Below are 15,600 nucleotides of genomic sequence, written 5' to 3'. Positions count from 1 at the left end.
AGGGGCATTAACTTCTGCTTACAGAGTGAAAGGTCAGGTCTCTTTTTAGCTGGAGCCCTGAATGGCTTTGACACACATTCAGATGGGGCTGACACACCAGCCAGGCATAAGTGCCATCTTCCGCAATTGGTAATAGGTCCCATGGTGACACAGCCAAGAGACAGGTTGGACTCAATGGCCAAAATCTGGTGTAGTATCATGGGGAGGAGAAAGAAGTGTTAAGGGATAAACTCATGGGGTCCTGCACACTCTGAGAAAGAGGAATCAGAGCAATAAGTGACCAAAATACTTCCTGGGTTTCCTGGGCTGAGTTCTTCAACATGCATTTTACCTCCTTTTCTGTCAGAGCCCCTTCCCAGCAGGGCCCTAAACACTGGTCCCAGCACAGAGAAATATCAGCTAAGCTGATGACTGACGGGTCGTCAAAACTACACCTATGGGAGCAATGGAGTTTTTTGGTTTTTTGGCTTTGTGGGGAGGGAAACTTAAGGTCGAGCCTCAATCAGTTCGTTTTTTTCCCTGTGAACCAACCAGTAAAAGAAATAAAATATATCAAACAAAAAAAAAGTTATGTTCAACCCAAAACAAAACCTTTTTTGTGTAATTTGAATCCCTTTTACATTTAAAAAATCGTTTAACTAAATGTTAAGAGAATTTTGGAATTCCCTTTTCTAAAGAAAGAATTTCCTTTTTCTAAAGGAAAATGATTTTTTACTTGATAACTTAAGAAAAAGCTTTATTTCCGATGTTGTGAAATGTTTGTATCTTTTTTTCTTATTTGGCATCATTGGCACTGAGTTGTGAAGTGTCTGAGTGTTGCGGCAGTCCCGTTTTTCACCGAAAAAATGTTTTAGGTGAAAAATCTCACCCTTTTCTAATTTAACTCTCTATATACATCCTTTAAAAAAAAAACAGGTAAAATCAATGCCCTTCATATGAAATGGATTAAGAACGGATGGACTGATAGATCATGAAAGTAATTGTGAATGCACAAGAATCCTCCAGTGAGGAGGCGGGAGGAATTGTGGTGTCTTTACATGAATGTTTTATGCTGGTCAATAGTTTTATCATTGATTCGGAGGAAATTGTAAAATCATTGATGGTAAAAACTGCAGATGACACACAAATTGGAAGAGCAGTAAATAACTCAGAGGGCAGGACAACTGCACACGCCAAGCACCATCGCTCAGCGCCGTGATCTCACTTCGGCAGCGTGTGTTTTGCAGCAGCCAGATGTCAAGTCTCAGGAGCAAAGACACCGGGTCCCACTTACAGGATGTAATGCAGAGACACTGAATCTATGACATTAGAAAGGATCTGGGGATCGTGGCAGGTAACCAGCTGAATACGAGCTCACAGTGCAGCGCTCTTGGCAGGGATATTTGTTGTAGCCGTGTTGGTCTAGAGGCTTCGGCAGACACAACTCTTGGGTGAGAGGCAATGTCTTTTATTAGACCAACTAGATGGTTGCAGAAAAATGTTGGCAGTTCATGACAGAGGATACCTGTAGGAGCAAAAAAGGTAGCGTTTACCTTGGTACGTGGCATCAGTTGGCCCGTTGCGGGAATCCCGCGTCTGGTCCTGGGGTCGCGTCTCAGCACGAACGCTGAAGCACGGAGAGTGTTCAAAGGGGAGCTCTGAGCATGATTTGAGGCCGGCCCTGCCGAGAGCCACTTAAGAAGCTCAATCGATCTAGTGTATCTAAGGGAAGTTTAAAAGGTGATTTCATCATGATCTCTCAGTACTTACCGGAGGAGTCCTCTCTGACAGCGGGCGACTTCTTAACAGTTGAAAAGCCGGGTGTTTTTTAATGCAGCAGGGGTTAGAAACAGAAGCTGGACTCATTCAGCTGAGGAACAAAGTGCAGGCTGTTAAGGGTGAAGGTAATTGAGACTGGTTGTTGGAGCAGTTCACCTGAGGCGAGGGCGGACTCTCCGCCCTGTGATGTCTTTGAATCGAATTGGATGTTTTCTTAGCACTGGCTCAACCTGAAGTTAAAGGCTCACTAGGTGAGGTTTTCTGGCCTCTGTTACACAGGCAGTCAAGTTAGAAGATTATAACTGGCCTTAAGATCTATGAATCTGTGCTCAAGAGAGACTTGAATAACACTAGGGTTCGCATTGGCCATGCGCCCATTGGAGAAGGCAGTCATAGGGTCATAGAAAACGAGGGTTGAAGGGACCTCAGGAGGTCACGTCTAGTCCAACCCAGTGTCAAAGCAGGACCAGCCCCAACTGCGTCATCCCAGAAAGGGCTTTGTCTAGCTGGGTCTTAAACACCTCCAAAGATGGAGATGCCACCACCTCTCTGGGTAACCTGCTCCAGTGCTTTACTACCCTCCTAGTGAGAAAGTTCTTCCTAATATCCAACCTCAACTTTCCTTGCTGCAACTTCCTTGGTCCTTAGTTATGACAGCCTTACGCTGCAACATCGGTGACTTCGCTTTGCTTGGAAGTCTCCAAATTCTTTTTCTGGAGAATCTCACGCTTCCAAAACCTCATCCTAGTTCGCAGTCTAATTATAAGACAACAGCAGCCTCCACCAGCTTTACCAGCGATGTGCCGCTTGCTGCTAGCAATCAGAGGATACAGGCACAGCTGTGATTCTTGTCAGTCTCCCAAAGGCATTTGTCAGTCAGTGTCAACATGACATCCTGTTGTACAATTTGTCATGGCTTGGGTCTACACGTCAAGTTATTACTCGTTCAGTCTAACCGCGCAGCACATTTGGTGACCCCGCACTTGGTTCCCCAGCCAGTCCCAGCCATGATCTGTAGGCCCACGCTATGACTGCCTGATTATTTATGCAAATGACTTGAATGCAAATCAGCTGCCATTAAGGCTCGGCTGCTATTTTAAGAAGCTTCACTCCAACCTGACATGGATGCGCGTCGGCGGAGAACGATCCAGGATCTGAGCTGACAGGAGATGGCTCCGAGAATAGCCGAGACGCCAGCGAGGAACAGCTGCTCGATCGAAGCACTCGATGAGGCGGCTTTTGCGTCGCGCGCCGTGTCGTGACCGCCTCACCGTCACCGTGCCCCGCGTGACGAAGCCCGACGCGGTGCAAGGTGAGGGCCCAGTGAGAAACGCTCTGGCTCCAGGTTGGGGGACACGGGCCTGCAGCTCTGGTGACCAGGGCTCACGTCGCCTCTAATGCCAATCCTTATGCTGGAAAAGATTTGGGGTAGAAAATACCTGTTGCTCTGACTTTACGCAGTGCCTGCCCCTCATCTCAGCTGATGATACTAGACACCGGTGAATGCCAAATAATACAGGCAGCGGTTTTTCAGTCCTGAGAGTATTGGGTAGCGTGATGCAGAGGTGCATTTCCCACCCTGCACGGTCCTGCCCCCATACACTTCTTGGCAGTGTTGTAGGGTTTCAACAGACCCGTACAAACCCCACGAGAGAATCCAGCCCCATGCCCAATGAAATGCAACATCTCCCTGCTGCAATGTGCCTTCCCGGGCTAATACACCGGCTACTATTGCTTTGAAACCAGGCTGGAAGAGCCCAAGGCGTCTAACACCTTCTGCACCCATGGTTTAAATCAGGGAGATGGTTCCCATGCCCAGCACGGGACGCGATTCAGGGAGCGGCGCGGACGGGGAAGGGGCTGCATCTTTCAAGGCACACGAGTGTCTCGTGGAGCGCAAGGTGACCCTCCGCACCTGTGAAAGCTGGCGCGCGTCTCCACATTGCTTGCCTTTCCCCACCGAGTGCGTGGTATCACGCAGCTGCAAAATGCTGCCCATTTATCTCTTTCATCTCAGTGGTTTGGGAGATTAGGTTGTATTTCTCCTTTTATAACTGGGGGTAGAACGCATTCATTAGAAAAAAACAACAGCGCGAGAGAGAGGACGAGCAGGCACAACGGTTTCCAGGAGCACCTTTGCCGTAATTGTATCCGTAAAGGTATAAATGGGGGGGGAACCCTCTCCAGGTCCATACATAATTTAAAGCTTCTAAAATCAGCTGCAGACCTGTAGAGAAGCCTATTGACCCGAGCTGATTTTGAATCCCCGTCTCACACGATGCTTCCTACAGTGGGGCTTAGATGAGGAGCACCTGGGTGGCAACTGAGCCTCCCTGCAAGGGACCTGGCACATTTCACTCCCCGAAATGTGTTCCCTTGATCAATATTTTACAGCGGTTTCCAGTTACTGCCCTTCTAGGACCCAACCGAAAAGTGACCTGTTATTCTAGACGGCATCTGCGGCTCCCGGGGACCCGCTCTTTGAGGTCAGGATGGAACTGGAGACAGGCACGGCCCCATCGCCGACTTCGCATGACGCCAGCCACTGCACCACCACTTCCCATGTCAATGCTGAAAATGGGAGATTTAAGCGATCCCTTGATCTTGAGAGGCTTAGGAGAGGGGGCAGGGGCACATTTTGCCCTGTGCTTTTGGCCACGGCCGAAATTCAGCCCAACGCTTAAATGGAAACCGTACGTGTTTCAATTCCTTTGGCTCCGAAGATGAAAAAAATGGGCAATTAAACCTACCTTTTTGTTCCCAGGACGTATGTTCCTCCACTTAAGCCTGCGGCTCATGTCCTGCAGCTACGTGCGCTTGCAACACGTGGGGTTGGGTTTAGAGGGATCTCACCTTGCCTTATATAGAAAAAGCTTGGCAGCAGCGATGAAGTTTTCCATTTTTTTCCCCTTGTAAAAAGTCAATGATTAGCCAATCAGAAGAAAGCATCTGGGTTTCCACGGCCCTGTGAGAATCGGCCCACCGAACATTTTGGAGCTGGCCTTTGGAAAGCGGGTCAGCGCCGCGTAAAGCTGCTTGTTCTGCAGATCTCATCACTGCTTCTCTGTGTGAGAGGGCAGGCACCGGCGAGCCAATCTGCAGCCTTTTATTAGCATGAGCCTTGCACTAAAAGGCTTATAGTTTAAGTCATTTATCACCTTTCTTCTTAACAATATGATGAATAATTAACTTTTCTGACTAATTGCTCTCAGGTTTGGTACACTGCGTACCTTGTAATGGAGCACTTCTGCTTCCCAGTTTAAATATTAAAAACAAGAGCAACACATCGTATCTTTGACCCTTGCAGTCTAGGGCGAGCGTTGCTGGAGTGGAATATCCCTCATTATCTTTCCCATCAAATGCATCGTCCCGTTCGGTCACTGAAGGACCCTGATCCTGCAAGAAGAGGCATCCGCGCTGCCTTATTCTGCAGAACATTATTTTAGTGCCCGGAGAGGAGCGGCTGTTTTATTGACAGAAGTGGAACGAGCCCAGCTAAATCATCTCTCAATGGAGGCAAATGCAGCAGCCGAACAAACGGAGCGTGCCAAAGGGCAGGTCTCTACCTCTTACCTCCTTGCTAAAAAAGCAGCTCCTACCAAAGCTTGCTTTCACGCCGAAAGGTAGAAAGAGAGAAGCATGTCATCAAGAAACAGTGCTAGGAGACAGGCTCGTGAATCAGAAGTCAGCAGTTACTCGTGAATCCACATGGGTGATAAACGTGAGCTCGCGGCAAGGTTGGCGAGCCCTGGCTGGGCCGGGCTTCTAAACCAGACCTCCGCTCGGGGCAAAGCTTCCTTGGAGGCCAGTTAGAAACTGGGTGTGCAGGGCAACGCTCTTCCAAAAACCACCTGAAATTTCCAAGTTACTTTTGTCTCAACACAAACCTATTTTATCGCCCTTTTAATGGGGGGGGGAACACACCCTGGAAGCTGTCCTTCCCATTACAGTTATCTGGATAAAAAATGTCAATTAACAATTCAACTTGAAAAAAAAAAAAAAAAAGGAAGAAGCTCTTGGAAAATGTTTGCAAAAAGCAAGCAAGCCTGCAGTTCTTCACAAAAATAATTGATGTATTAATTAGGTGCTGTCGATGTAGTTCGACCACTGCTAAGAATGATGGGAAATTATAGGGAAAATCTTCCTACTGCACACAGTTTCTAGGCATCCAAACAACCCATCTCCATATTGTTGGGAGCTTGCAGACCGTCAGTATTTAAAAGGATCGTTTGCTGCCAGAGCGACAGTGCTAGATATTATGCGTATGCTGAAGCCTGGGCAGGGTCGGTTAGTGGGACGTCCGGGGTTTCTTTTGCATTGGGAATTCAGTGACCGTGAGCAAATTGTAGTATATGGAGCCAGCCATGGGTCCACTGAAGTCCCCTCTCTGCAGATTTCAGTGGCTTTGGATCTAGCACAAAGCCACTGTGATTCAATCCTGCTCTCCTATCCAGGCCTGGACTCCTCTTAGGGCATCTATACACAAGCTCCAGGGTGGAGGGGGGTGCTTTAATTAAAGCGGCTCTGAGAGCTGCTCTAATTAAAGCACCCTCAGAGTCACGTATGTTCAGCGCCTGCAATTCAAAATGGTGGCAAGGGTGCTTTAACTGAAGTTTGTTCAAAGAGCGTTAGTTAAAGCGCCCTTGCTGCCATTTTGAAACGCTGAATACATGTGATGTGAAGTCTGCTGACTTGCAGCAGACTCAATTAACTGAGTCTGCTCTGATGCGTGCTAATTAGCATGTGTCAGAGCAGAGGTCCATCACATGTATAGGTGCCCTTAGGTAGCAACTAGCCTCTTGTCCCAAATTGCACGGCTGCTCAAGGGAGGGCCTGGCTGGAATCATCTAACACATTTCCATCAGGCATCTAAGTCAGGAGTTTGAACCCTGGTCTCTGGAGCAGTGCGTCCTTGGTGCCAAGAAGGCGACCAGCATCCTGGGCTACGTCGGTGGGAGCGTTGCCAGCAGATTGAGGCAGTGATTCCTCCCCTCGATTCAGCACTGCGGAGGCCACATCTGGATCCTGTGTCCACCTGTGGGCCCCCACTGCAGAAAGGATGTGGACACATTGAAAAGAGGCCAGAGGAAGGTGATGAAAATGGTTGGGGGACAGGACTGGTGAGGAGAGGCTAAGGGAAATGGGCTGATTTAGTCTGCAGAAGAGAAGACCGAGGGGGTTGAATAGCAGCCTTCAGCTCCCTGCAGGAGGTTGCAAAGAGGCTGGAGCTGGACTGGTCTCAGTGGGGGCAGATACAGGACAAGGAGCAATGGGCTTCAGCTGCAGCAAGGGAAGTTGAGGGTGGACATAGGAAAAACCTGCTCACCAGGAAGGTAGTAAAACACTGGGACAGGTTACCCAGAGAGGTGGTGGAGTCTCCATCCCTGGAGGTTTTTAGTACCCGGGTAGACAAAGCCTTGGCTGGGATGATGTAGTTGGAGCTGGTCCTGCTGTGAGCAGGGGATTGGACTGGATGTGACCTCCTGAGGTCCCTTCACACCCTCGTTTTCTGCGATTCTGTGATAAGGCGAGCAGGCCAGTCCATAGTGCCGTGTGGGTAATTTTAAGGAGTCTGTATTAAGCTCATGCAGATACATGCACAGAGCCAGGCTGCACAGCCCTCCGCTTGCAATATGCTTTAATTCCACCCCAGGAAACGCTACTATCACTAGACAAAAAGCCTCGCACACGTGTTTCATGGCCTAGGTGTGGAAAAGCATCTCAGACAAAGAGGCTTCACTGCAGAAAGCAAATAAATTGCTAAATAAGTGACAAAAGAAGAAGAAAAATTTCTGCATGGAATTTCTTTACGAGCCCCCAAATCATTCTGCTGGCGATGCGCTGTGGGTGATCTGTGGAAGCAGCTTCACAGTTTCGGCTTTAAATTCAACCAGCCAGGGACAGACAGTTAAAAACCTTTCTTTTCATTATTTTCTGAAGTGAGTTGGTTCTGAGGCTTATAATTTACTGTGCGCTTCTCTTTTTCCAGTTGTTCGCCACGCATCGCATCTTTCCCCAAGTGATAAAACTAACACAGACCTCTGTGCAGATGCAGGCACGTCATTATAAAAGTATTTAAAGATACCTCTGCCTGCACAGTTATCCTTCCCCTTGTTGAAAGCACTAAAAAGATTCAGATGCTTCAGATGGATTAAGCATTTGGTTTTACTTGGATTATATTTTTTTGCCGTGAATATAAACCATTTTGCATTTCTGAATCCTTCAGCAAACAGAGCAGTTTGTCTTTGTGTTTGCTAATTTAAAAACAAATATTTGCCTGCCAAGCAAATATAGTCTCTTAGGATGTGCTATTAATAGGATAATTAGGCAGCCGGTAATGAAAAGGATTGCTGGTAATTATGGCAAGATTTGTTTTGGCATTTGAAGGCAGAAAGGGAAGCTGAAGTGCTAAAATCTACCTTAGAGTTAATTAGCACAATTAGAACACACCTGAAAAAATAGGCCAGCTAATGAACACTTTATTTTATTTTTAAAGGGACAGTCAGGGTATTGTCCTTGGGATGCTTGGAGAAAACAGGATTCTTTTTCTTTAAGAGGGTGCACAATCTTCCAGAGCATTTAGGAGCATGTTGATAAGTTCTTGCACTGGGGAGCGGGTTGATAAATGTTGGTTCATAGATGCGGAGGAGGTGACTTCCTTCTTCAACACGGAGATAACCAAACCATCTCCTTCATGAAGCAGTTGCAAGAGGATCTTGCCCCTCACTCCCTGAGCACAGAGTCAAAGATGCTTTCGAGGTTCCATGCCGTGTCGTATCAGACACCTGAAAAGAAGAAGCCTCCTGTAGACCCAAGGCTTCGGATGCTACATGAAGTCCCATGTTGGTAACTGGCCATCTAGGGAGGAAAGCACCTTGCAAAGGGACAGGCAGGGAGAGGAGTTTGCAGCAGGGAAGGGGTGTGAATGGAAGGTTGCCCCGTGCTCGCCACAGGGTGTTTGACACGCAGAGCGTGCATTGGTCCCGTGAGAGGAGAAGCAACAATTGTAGGAGGAAGAGAGGTTAGTTCAGCCAGCAGAGGAGGGTGGAGAGGAAGCCTCTGTACCTGGCTAAAGAGAAGAAATACGAGACCTAAGAAAGCCCAGGGCAAAGCAAAGTATTCTTGTACTCAGGAAAGGAGAGGGGAAAGGAACATATGGAGCATGGAGAAGAGGCAACAAGAGGAGCTCAGATAGGGTCCAGTTGCCCAAAAGCAAGTTCCTAGCTACAGGATGTGTCTACATGTGCATTTACACCAGCTTAAATTTACTGTGCAGTAAGTTACTACGCAGTAAGCGGGAATAGGCTGGTATCTAGACGTGCAGGCATTAAAGTGCATTAACACTATATGTGGACTGATTTGAGACTAAAGGTAATCCCAAGCCAGTCCACGCAAACAGTGTTACTCTGTAGTAAAGTGTCTATGTGTGTGTTACTGTGCAGTAACTACCTGGGTGTAAATTTGATACTTGCATGCTACAGGTATCAAATGTATCCTCAAGTTGGTGTAGGTCACCATATCTACTGTACAGTACAGGCATGCACATGTCAATGTGCACCAGTGCTTCAGTTACTGCGCAGTAAATGTGCACATGTAGATGTGCTCCCTGACCCCAAATACATCATCAGGCTGACCCTGAACAGAGGGACAAGGCCCTCCAGCCAGGACCCTCTGGTTTTGAATCCCGGCAGGAGCATTGGAGCCGCTCAGTCCCCATGCACAGCCTTGCCTGCAGCCAGCACCCAGCGCCTTTGAGGAAGACAAAAAAAAGGCCCAGACCCTTGCAGCAGCAAGAGGGGAAGAAATTCCTTCCCGGCCCCACGTGGCCACCAGCAAAGCCCAGAAGCATGGGGAAAACCAAACCACCTCCATTCTGCCCTGCAGCCTGGAGATACATGTCCAGTCCTCTCGGGCCTCCTAGTTTAGTACACAGGAGAGCTACGGAGGATGCCGGCTGTGCTGGCAATGAGCCCATCCTAGTTTGGGATCTCAGGCATGCCAAGTGAGGCTCTGAGAGTGCTGGCCGAACCGCGGGATTTCCCGCCTGTGGGAAATGTCAACACGCTGAAATCTGGCTCTGCTCCCATCCAGAATGACACCAGCCTCGGCGATTTACCAGCAAACAGTAGTTCTGGGGAAAGCCTGATTTCAGAAACAGTGACCCACGGCGTTTCCACGCCAACCAGCATCTCCCAGGACCCTGGCAGCTGCCAAGTGGCTTTTTGCTGTCCCCTTCTCCAGCCCCGGAGGCAGACTGACAAGAATCATAACATTTCCACTCGGTGGCTTCCCCAGGCTGTGGGCCCAGGGCAGACATGGCGAGGCAGTGACGCCAGAGCCACTTGGCTCCTCAGGCGTTGGGCTCCAGGAAGCCCTGAAATGTCCCTGACCCCAGAGGAGGTCAGATAGCAGAGCTGCTGCAAAGTCCTGGGCTCTGGGAGCCCACCACCTCCATGGGTCAAAACTGGGCGGGTTTCCAGATTACTGAAAGTCCATCAGACCTGATGCATTTCTGCAAGATGTTTTGGATTGGATCAATGGCTTGAAGCTGCAGCAAAGCAGGTTTAGCCTGGGTATCAGGAAAAACTTCTTCACTGTTAAAGGAGGGAGGCAGTGGGATAGATGCCAGGAAAGGCAGGGACTCTCCATCACTGGAGGCGTTCAAGAAGTTGGAGAGCCACTGCTCGGGGATGATCTAGGCATAATGATGCCTGTGGTCTGCTGTGGGGATCTCCCAAGCTTCTGTGTTTTTCTGACTGCCCCCTCCCCCCTTTCTGCTACATGTCAGAGTGGTTTTAAGCCTTGCTCAGCGGCATTGGGTGTTGGCTGCAGTCAAGGTTGGGAAAGAAAAGGACCTGGGGGGGACAGTGGACAAGAATTTAGTTGTGACCCAGCAGTGTGCCCATGGTGCCAAGAAGGCGACCGGCATCCTGGGCTGCATCAGTAGGAGCGGTGCCGGGAGGTCGAGGGCAGTGATTCTTCCCCTCTATTCTGCACTGCAGAGGCCACATCTGGAGTCCTGTGGCCACCTGTGGGCCCCCAATACAGAAAGGATGTGGGCAGGTTGGAGACAGTCCAGCGGAGAGCAACGAAAATGGTTGTGGGGCTGGGGGACAGGACTGGTGAGGAGAGGCTGGGGGAACTGGACTGATTTAGTCTGGAGAAGAGAAGACCGAGGGGGATTGAACAGCAGCCGTCACCTCCCTGCCGGGGGGCTGCAAAGGGGACGGAGCTGGGCTGGTCTCAGTGGGGGCAGACGAGAGGGCAAGGAGCAATGGGCTGAAGTCGCAGCAAGGGAGTTTGAGGTTGGATATTAGGAAGAATTTTCTCACCAGGAGGGTGGTGAAGCCCTGGGACAGGCTCCCCAGAGAGGTGGTGCAGTCTGTATCCTTGGAGGTGTTTAAGACCTGTGTAGACACAGCCTTGGCTGGGGTGATGTAGTTGGGGCTGGCCCTGCTGTGAGCAGGGCGCTGGATGAGATGTGACCTCCTGAGGGCCCTCCCAGCCCCCATTGTCTCTGATTTTGCTATTCGAATTGTGCCCGGGCTGTGCCAACGCTCCTGCTGGGGCTTGAAGCTGGAGGTTCCTGGCTAGACAGTCTTGCCCCTTCACTCAAGGATTGGCTCAGACCGGGGAGGTTTTGCCTTCCTCGGTGGAGGGGCACAGCCTCCACCTGGGATGTCTTGAGCGTCTACTAGCAACCTTTCACAGCAGCCGGACGCTGGCTGCTGCGGTCCCCCCTCTTTCCCTGTGGCAGGTTTGGGAGTGATGTCTTGTGTTGTGTCAGGGGTGATGGTAGTTTTACAAAGAGTTCAGGTGATGGGTTTGCACTGGATCGTTTGGACAGGGCTGATCCTGCCTCGGGCAGGGGTTGGACTAGGTGTGACCTCCGGATGTCCCTTCCGGCCCCGCTTCTCTATGATTCTGCGTTCTTGTCCATTTTCTGGTTAAACTGGGTTTGGTCACAGCCTTCCTCACCAGCTCCTAGTGCTAATTCTCGCCGGACCCCCCCAAGCTGAACAAGTTCAAATCCATGCAACTCCTTTGTTAATGCAAAACATGGGATGGGCAAACCCCTTCTCCGCTGTCTGGACCCTCTGTGTCAGGCATTCCTGCAATGTGCAATGCAGATCCCTGCCAAGAAAATATGGTGATTACAGGCCGGGCGGCGGGACAGTCGGTTACCGCTTGACATTGGAGGTCTCGGTGTTTTTAGAGTGAGTTTATCTGAGGTCAGGCTGAAGGGATCGTTCGTGTTGGAGAAACAAGATTAAAAACCAACCCAGCCCAACCCCCTCCTATTACGTAAAGCTCCTCCCTCCCACGGAGGTTCATCTTTACATGCGTTTGTTCCTATACCAAAGCCCAGTCTCTGGATCTAAAATGATTAATTAGAAAATTACATTTATATAACCCTCTAATCTGTATTTGTGCGTTGCCAAGGGCAGAGGGAGAGGGAGGGGAATTACATCCAGATTAGCTCTGATCCAAAAGACGTCCAGATCGGAGATTACCCTGAAGGTAGAAATCATAAAAAATTGTCCAGATTTGGGGCAGAAAAAAGCCAAAATTAGGATTCTCGCTGAAGTCTCCCTGCCCAGGATGAACAGGAAGCAAGTGGGCTGGGGTGACACCTTTTTCTGCGTGGCGGCGTAGCCGCCGTGCGGTCAGGTCCACGATGCAAGAGGTGAGATTATAGAAACAGCTTATTTCCAGCTGAACGTGGCCTTCAGTTTCCCAAACAAAATTGCTTTTATTCTTCTCAACATGTGTTCGAAAAGATTAAAGAGCTGTAAGCTTGCACAGCTTAATAAGAGTGTGCATTAGAAGACTGGCCTGGAACAGCAGAGCAGAACAAGTCCACTCTGGTCTGGGGAGGATTTGAAATCCTGTTTATTGAATTATAAAGAACCTTAAAGGATAAAGGATACTGGGGGGAGGTGCGGGATTTTAATACTTGGTGGTATTTGAGGAAGTTATTTGATCACAACAATCATTTTAAAAGTATTTGGCTTTAAAAAAAAAAAAGTGGGACAGAGGGAGTGGTAAGCAGAGCTGCTTATTAAGAGTTAATAGAAGGCTACGATGTGGACCGAGCCTTTGGTGTCTGATTGGGCAAAAAGATATGCTTGCCCTATAATCACACGCCCAAATTAGCGAGGCTTAGTGGCTTTTATTCGACACTGTGGTAACTGTCAATGCAAGGTGCCGACCATTTGGGCTGTAGGATCAATTCACGCCCACCTTTGGTGCCCGCCATTTGGGCTGTAGGTTGGATTTGCACCTTTGTTGCGCAGAGGTTGTTTGGCGAGTGCACAGCGAAGTCACCCAGGTCTGGGGGGTGTTTCAGTGGGTCGGTCACAACACTATGGAAGGTGTCCCTGAGATCTGGGACCGAGCAGAGAGAACCGGCCCTGCTTCCAGACATCTGCGCAGATGGTTTCAAGGGCCGAGACGCTGACTGTGCCGGTCTCTGGCTCTTCCAGACTCCCCCGGAGACAGCGGTGGTGGGGAGGGGTGGCTAAAGTGTCATAGGAGAGCCTGTTCTCACGGTGTTTCCTGCCAGAGCAGAAAATCCTGGGAAAACTCAGTGCGAGATCTTCCTCGTGCGAGGTTCCCAGGGCTGTTCCAGTGGGTCCAGGCTACGAAATGCTTATCTGGCTGGAGGCCCTGGCTCTTCCTCATCATTTACCCATCCCTAGCGAGAGCATCACTCGGAAGTAAAAATCAGCTGCATCTGTCTGGGATCACTGCTCAGCCCAGCTTGTGCCTGAGCCAGCCGGGCAGCAAGGGACCCTTTGGGGTGAAGCTCTTGACAGTACTGTTGCAGGGACCCGAGGCTCTTGGTTCCCAGCTTTGAAGCTCTGCGTGGTGGGGTAGGGTTTGGAGCATTTGCAGCAGCCATTTGGGAGGTTTCCTATCTATTTGCAGATGGCACCTGTCCAGCCAGAGCCTGGGGTATAGGAGTGGGACAGAGTGACTTAGGGGCGGCGGGGAAGGCGAGCAACAGCCACCGCCACAGTGAAGGGCCTCGTGCACTTGGGAGCATCAGGGGTGCAGAAGCAGCTCTCAGCAGCTGTAACACTGCGGCCTCGTGTTTCTCGGCTCTCCCGATGAGCACCCATCAACTGCCAGCGCAAGCCGCTCAAGGGACATTGCAAACCAGGGGAAGGCAGAGCGTCTCTCGTCGCTCGGCAAGTCTGGTCCCTTTCGGAGAGCTCTGGGCAGCCGCTGCTACGCGTCCGTCAAGTTGTCGGCATCCCCGTTTCCCCAGCATGCATTTAGGGTCCTTCCTGCAAATCCAGGGCATCAGCAAGCTCGTCACAGCCCTGGGCCCTGCCAACTTCGGAGAAGATCCTCAGTGAGAGCAAGAGGCAAAGCAGAGCTGGCCCAAACACCCACAGGGACAATAGGGAAAGGCCAGATCAGCCGGAGGAAGCAATCACTGGTTTTGCCCCAAAATGTGCCGCCTTGCAATCTATTGCTGTCTTTGTCTTTACTGTCTCTCCCCTCCTGACTCTGCCCCTACGCTCCTGCTGCTCTTCTGGACTGTAATTGCAAGCCCACCCCGTGCGCTTCGCCCTGGGGTCGGTGAGCCGTCCGACCAGGCAGCTCCTTTGTCGCGTGAAATAAAGATGCGCCGGTGAGACGAGGCGGGAGGGCAGGACGCACAGACCTGCGTCGCGGCCTCTTTCACTGCAGGACAGAGCTGCTTCTTGCACGGGAAGGCTGGATTTGTTGGCCGCCACTTTGCACCACATGCAGCAAGATTAACTAGAGTGAATGGTTTGTTGGGATAGATGGACGGGTGGGTTCCCCGTCCCTGAGCAACCGCGTTGCCTGTGATAACTTATGCTGTTCTGCTCTGTAAGAGGATTGGGCAGATTAAATGAAATCATGAGACCTGCTATGCAAATTACATCCCAAATCAGATTTTCTGATTGCGATTGTGTGTGTGTGTGTGTGTGCAGGGGGGTGGGGAGGTTGGCTTTGCCTAGGGAGCGTGCTTCCTGAAGGAGTCAGCCAAAGAGCAGTCCTAGAGCTACACTGGACGCTTCTATATTTTCAAGAATATGTTTTAATAATACTGATACTTTGTAAAAATACCCGTTGCACCTCTGACGCCTGCAAAGCATCCCTGTTTTTGTGCATTCTGCAGTTTCCTGCGGGTGGGCTTGTGTTTATGACGTTTCCTGGGAGGAAATCTAGAAACTGCAGTGAATTGCCTTTGCAAGCTGACTTCTACCCGGTATTATGCATGCCAGCTCAGGACTTTCATTATATCTGGCCTCTAGATCAATGGGGCATTTGTGCTTTTAGCAGATTAGTGCCTTTGACAACTGTCTCCTGACACGCACGCTGCTGTAGAGCATGGGCAGAGATGTAAATCTGCTCGGTGTCCAAGGATCTGTAGGAGTTTTGCATTCAGTTACTGTATGTCTTTTTAATCTCTTTTGTTCCATAGCTGGGCAGCAACACGCCAAGTGATAGATCTGAGGACCAAAGGCATTAACAGTCCCAGCAGCTCCGAGTTTTGTAATCCACCAGAAACCGATCTCACGCTCAGGTGCCCTGTATTCTTTTGTGACAATTAACCAGGGATCAGACGTGGTGACATAATGTACTTGCTCCAGAGTTTGAATAGCCTGGTGACTGTCCAAGAAGCAGTTATTCTTATTGTATTTGCTCATGTCTGAGAAATTTATTCTTGCCATGCATCAAAAAAAAAAATGCAGGTAACAAAGTAAATAAAAATGAAAATAGCTCTGTTATGAGCTGAAGCTTTTCCAGACAGCCAATCAGTTCTTCGAAGGTCACTGTCAGGTCAAGATATTATGATGG

General features: G+C 49.8%; 2 long non-coding RNA genes across 6 annotated transcripts in view; one reads left to right on the top strand and one right to left on the bottom strand.

Annotated features, from left to right (window-relative positions):
- The window catches only part of LOC149852002 (uncharacterized), a 239,363-nt gene that overhangs the window by 204,274 nt on the left and 19,489 nt on the right, over positions 1-15,600 (top strand). The gene's annotated exons all lie outside the window — the stretch shown is intronic.
- Positions 749-4,607, bottom strand: LOC149852003 (uncharacterized). 3 transcript variants are annotated; one of them, XR_016439306.1, is made up of 4 exons: positions 4,509-4,607; positions 3,674-3,812; positions 1,750-3,170; positions 749-1,504 (listed from the first exon to the last, which is right to left on the bottom strand). It is a non-coding gene; the product is annotated as an uncharacterized LOC149852003 (long non-coding RNA). The 3 variants fall into 3 exon arrangements; XR_016439307.1 differs by lacking the exon at positions 3,674-3,812 and having other exon boundaries at positions 1,750-1,849; positions 2,875-3,170; positions 4,509-4,605; XR_016439305.1 differs by lacking the exon at positions 3,674-3,812 and having other exon boundaries at positions 4,509-4,605.

This window comes from Crocodylus siamensis, chromosome 15 (genome assembly GCF_052110815.1).
Source record: "Crocodylus siamensis isolate JL-2025a chromosome 15, ASM5211081v1, whole genome shotgun sequence".
In the NCBI taxonomy this organism is placed as follows: domain Eukaryota; kingdom Metazoa; phylum Chordata; order Crocodylia; family Crocodylidae; genus Crocodylus; species Crocodylus siamensis.
The sequence above is the reverse complement of the archived record's forward strand: the minus strand, read 5'-3'. Positions and strand labels throughout refer to the sequence as shown.